This window comes from Orycteropus afer, unplaced genomic scaffold, assembly GCF_000298275.1.
Source record: "Orycteropus afer afer isolate SDZICR_OR568_19922 unplaced genomic scaffold, OryAfe1.0 scaffold00004, whole genome shotgun sequence".
NCBI classification, from domain to species: Eukaryota; Metazoa; Chordata; class Mammalia; order Tubulidentata; family Orycteropodidae; genus Orycteropus; species Orycteropus afer.
In genome coordinates, this window is record NW_006921591.1 from 28,226,708 (window position 1) to 28,232,478 (window position 5,771).

Below are 5,771 nucleotides of genomic sequence, written 5' to 3' on the forward strand. Positions count from 1 at the left end.
TTGTTATGTGCCGTCGAGTTGGACCTGACTCATAGTGACCCCTCCTTCAGTTTCTGAGGTTGTATTACTATGGAAGTAGATTGCCCCATCTTCCTTCCGAGGAGTGCCTGGTGGGTTTGAACCGCCAGCCTTCTGGTTAGCAGTCAAGTGCCTTAGCTGCTATGCTACCAGAGCTCATCAACATAATAAAGGGCATGTATGCAAAACCAATAGCCAACATTATTCTCTATGGAGAGAGACTGAAACCATTCCTCGTGTGAACAGGAACCAGACAAGGATGCCTGCTATCACTACTTCTGTTGAACATTGTACTGGAAGTCTTAGCCAGGGCCATAAGGCAAGATAGGGAAATCAAAGAAATCCAATGGAATAGAATTGAGAACCCAGAAATAGATCCATAAACCTATGATCAGCTGATCTTTGACAAAGGGCTGAAATCCATTAAATGTGTAAAACAATGTTTGTTTAATAAATGGTGCTGGTAAAACTAGAGATATATTTGCAGAAAAATGAAACAAGATCTGTACCTCACACCATATACAAAAACGAACTCCAGACTTAAATGTGAAACCCAAAACTATAGAGTTCCTCAAGGAAAAACTAGGGCAAATTTAGGGGCCCTAATATATGGCATAAATAGACTATCAAGCATAACTCACAATGCACAAACAGCAGAAGAGAAACCAGATGATTGGGACCTTCTAAAAATAAAATTTCTATGTGCTTCTAAAGATTTCTCCAAAAGAGTCCTACAGATTGGGAAAAAAATATATATTTGGTAATGACATATCTCTATGGGGCTTATCTCTAGATTTTACAGAAACCTCCAACACCTCAATAACAAAAAGACAAACAATCCAATTAAAAAATGAGCAGAAGACATAGACACTTCACCAAGGAGGATATTCAAGTGGTCAACAAACATATGAAGAAATGCTCACAATCATTAACTATTAGAGAGATGCAAATCAAAACAACATTGAGATACCATCTTGCTCCAGCACTAGTAGCAAAGTTCAACAAGACAGAAAATAATAAATACTGGCGAGGTTGTGGAGAGATTGGGACTCTCCTACACTGCTGGTGGGACTGTAAAATGGTAAAACCACTGTGGAAAGCAGTATGGCAATTCCTTCAGAAGTTGGAATTAGAAATACCATTTGACCCAGCCATTCCTTCACTAGGTATATACCCTAAAGGAGTGAGAGTCATGACAAGAACACACATATGCACACCCATGCTCACTGCAGCAATATTTACAATAGCCAAAAGATGGAAACAACCTAGGTGTCCATCAGCTGAGGAATGGATAAGCAAACTATGGTACATACATACAATGGAATACTATGCCACGCTAAAGAATAATATAGAATCTGCAAAACACCACATAACATGGATGAACTAGGAGGATGTTATGCTGAGTGAAATAAGTCAATCAGAAAATGACAAATATTGTATTAGTCCATTATTGTAAAAGTCAAGGAAAGGTTTATCTATGGAAGAAAATTTCCTTTGTTGTTCACCTGGGGTGGGGGGGGAGGGTAGGGAACACTGTTGGATAGATACAGATAAGTATTGATTTGGGTGAAGAGAAGGGCAATGTACTAAATGTGAGTGATCACTATGGTGGCATTGAGGAAGAGAAAGACAGAGAGGTACATGGGTGGTACAGACAAGAAAGATGAATCCTTTTGCACATACAGTACTGGTGGATTAGATGGGTAGACAGGCTGAACTAATAGGTATGTCTATGAAGCGTGGATTGTACCGATGAACATGTATATGGTTGGCAGATAACGGTCAGATAAGTTTATGTGTATGATCTGAATTCCCAGGTGTATAGTAGAGCTGACAAGAGGCAAGGTGGTAGTCACTGCTAGGTCACAGCCAGCTACCCAGAAGGACCCAGTAGTTGAACCTGTGGGTTCAGGACCATAGTCGCAGGGGACATCAAGCTCAACTGGTGTAACATACCACACAAAACATTATTCCACCTCCTACTTTCACAAGTAGTGACTGGGTTCCTAAAATCTTGCAAGCTGCCATCTAGATGCAACAATGGGTCCTCTCCTCATCCAGAGCAAAAAAAAAGAATGAAGAAAACCAAAAATTCATGGATACAATCAGTCCTAGCGACTGGTACACCATGCAGTCTACATCCTATATGACTATGAGACTAGAAGAACTAGATGGTGCCTGGCTACCGATGTCAACCACTTGGAAGGGGATCTATGTAGGAGATCCTGGATAGAGAGGAAGAACAATGTGGACAAAACTCAAAATCATTTGGATTGAAATAAAAGCACAGGGACCAGGTTTGCTGGTCTGATAGAGCCTGGTGAACATCTGAGACTATGGCCCTGGTTGCCCGTCAGGTCTGGAATTAAACCCATGCCTGTGGCTTCCTCCCAAACAAAAGACAGCCATATGAGTTGAACATTTATCTGAGGTAGATACACTCCTTGGAGAAAACAATCATGGGAGAAAGAAGGGCTGCTTATGCACCGGGGGACAGCTCAGGAGGCAGGAGCGTATGGAGGGGTGGACAGAGGGAAGAGGTAATTATCAGGAGGAAGTGGGAGGGAAGCTGTAGCATTGTGGTAAACTGTCATCAATGTCATGAGACAAAGTGTATGTGAATTGCTGTATGGAAAGTGAATTTGCTCTGTAAATCTTCACCCAAATCACAAGATAGGTAGATAGATAGATAGATAGATAGATAGATAAATAAATAAATAAATAATTGTAAAAAAATTAATCAGGATTGTGAGAAACTCGTAGAGAAAATCTGAGTATATTTTGATTACTTAATTCATTTTATTCCACATTTGTCTTTCCTTAACAACCCTTGAATTATCTTAGATAATGTTACTACCAAAAAAAAAGAAAGAAAAAAAGAAACCATTAATAGTTTAATAAAATTCTATCATATCAATATTGATTTTATAAGAAAAATATACTGAATTTAGTATTTTCCACTAAAAAATGTTTTTGTCAAGCTTTGCAATTTACAGTGAATGTGTGGTAATTGATCAAACTTTAGGAGGTTATTGAGTACCTTTTACAAGCATAGCCACCCTCTGCTACATGTTTTTCACCACAAAACATTCCATCAAAATGTGCTATAACAGTAAGGAATTTATAATCTAGTTGAAAAATTACATTGCATTTGTTGTCTTTATGGTTAAAATGACTTAGGGCTGGGTCTATTAACATGAATAATTACAATGGTATTTTGATTAGCAGTGCAATATTTAATCCTTTGTTACCTTATTTAATAAAAAAAGTATTCATTTATTCAGTGTCTTATTTATGAAAAGATTAAGTGCTGTTGGGAAACATACATGTGTGAATGTCTATGAGCGTCCATTTTACATTCATGCATATAGCATAATGACTAATAAACATTCTTCAGACTTTGTGAGACAATATATGAAAAATTGAATTTCATACATGTAATTAGTCTTTATCATGAGAAATTTGCAAACTTGTAGGGTAGATATAACTTGTACTCAATTATTAGAAATAACCCCAATATAAGATAGTGCATAATCAATAATTCACACTTTTTTTGAAGTTTAATGAAGTTAAAAAGAAGAAAAACTTCCAATGAAAATTGTCAGAGAATATTCCCTAGAAGAAGTATTTAAGCTGGTCTGGGAAATAGAAAGAGATTTTTCATATGTTGACATGTAGAAGGGAGTCAATAAAGCATTCTAAGAAAAGCGAATTATGTCAGCAGAAAACTAACAAAAAAAAAGGAATATATATATATATATATATATATATATATTTAAATGAGGAATAACCTACTTTGACTGAAATATAAAATATGTCTACAAGAATATACAAGGCTAAAAATGAGATTGAGAAAGTTTTTCTTTTTTCAAATCATTCATAAATGAGAGTCTATTGAATGTTTTACTGCCAGAAGTATTGTAATTGAACAGAGACTGAGGAGAACTAATTAAGATCAGTGTGATGGGTGAACTGGAGGGAGGGAAGCTTACAGTTCAAGCAAGGAATAGGGAGGCTGACAGCAGATTCAGAACTAAAGTATTCAGTGTAAGAGAGATTTTAATGAGCACATTGGCAGTGCCTAATGCCTTGATGGTCAGAAAGCTAGTTTCTTGAATTCGCCAGCACTATTCTACTATGCCAAAAAATTTGAAAGACAGCTACCTGGCTAATTGAATGGAAGAGCGCCAAGTTTGTATCCATTCCAAACAAAGGTGATCCAAAAGAACGTGAAAATTATCAAACAATATCATTAATATTACATGCAAGTAAAATCTTACTGAAGATAATTCAAAAACAGGTACAGCAGTATATTAACAGGGAACTTCTGGAAATGCAATCAGATCAGAAGAAGACATGGAACAATGGACATTATTGCTGATGTCAGATGGATCTTGGCTGAAAGTGAAGAATAACAGAAAGATGTTTACTTGCAAAAACCTATGCAAAAACATTTGACTCTGTGGATCATAACAAACTATGGATAACACTGAGAAGAATGGGCATTTCAGAACATTTAATTGTGCTCATGAGGAAACTGTACATAGACCCGGTGGCTGTAATTCCAACAGAACACAGGGATACTGCATGGTTTAAAACCAGGAAGGGAGAACATCAGGGTTGTATCCTTTCAGCACACTAATTCAATTTGTATGCTGAGAAATAATCTGAGAAGCTAGACTATATGAAAAATATGGCATCAAGATTGGAGGAAGACACATTAACAACCTGTGATATGTAGATGACACAACTTGATTGCTGAAAGTTAAGATGACTTGAAGCTCTAACTGATGATGATTGAAGACTACAGTCTGCAGTATGGATTAAATTCAACATAAAATGAAAATTCTCACAATTGGACCAATAAGCAGCATCACAATAAATGGAGAAAAGATTGATGTTGTCAAGCATTTCATATTACTTGGATCCACAGTCAACACCAATGGAAGCAGCAGTCAAGAAAGCAGACAACTTATTACACTGGACAATTCTATTGCCTCTTTAAAGCCTGAAGAGTAAAAATGTCTCTTTGAAAACTAAGGTGTGCCTAACCCAAGCCATGATGTTTTCAGTAACCTCATATGCATGTGAAAGCTGGACAATGAATAAAGAAGACTGAAGAAAAGTTGATGCTTTTGAGTTGCAGTGTTGGCAAAGAATACTGAAAGTACCATGGACTGCCAGAAGTACAAACAAATAATTCTGTCCTGGAAGAAGTGCACCTAGAATGCTCCTTGGAAGAGAAAATGGTGGGACGTCACCTCACCTACTTTGGTCATGTTGTCAGAAGGGACCATTCCTTGTAGAAGGATAACATCCTTGATAAATTAGAGGGTCAGCAAAAAAGGGGAACACACACAATGAGATGGATTGACAGTGGCTGCAAAAATGGTCTCAGCTATAAAGAGGATTGTGAAGATGGTGCACAACCAGGCAGTGTTTCATTCTTTTGTACATAGGGTGGCTTTGAGTCAGAGCCAACTTGAAGGCACCGAACAAGGATGACAACATTCTCAGTTTAGAAAACTGGGAAAGATTGAAAAACATAAAAGAGACTTGGGCAGGAAGGGGTACACCATATTTCTTTTGAGGTATTGATATGCAACCCTGGGAAGATGGCTGCCAAATAAGGAAAGAAGGTAAGGCTGCAAGATCTAGATTTTCAGGAATTTGTATATAAATAAAAGATGAAATATCTGAAAAGAATTACAAAAAAAAAAAAAAAAAAAAAATACCCCAACTTTTCAGAGTGA

General features: G+C 37.0%; 1 protein-coding gene across 1 annotated transcript in view; it reads left to right on the forward strand.

Moving 5' to 3' along the window:
• CNTNAP5 (contactin associated protein family member 5) overlaps positions 1–5,771 on the forward strand; it is a 1,495,600-nt gene that overhangs the window by 1,129,009 nt on the left and 360,820 nt on the right. The gene's annotated exons all lie outside the window — the stretch shown is intronic.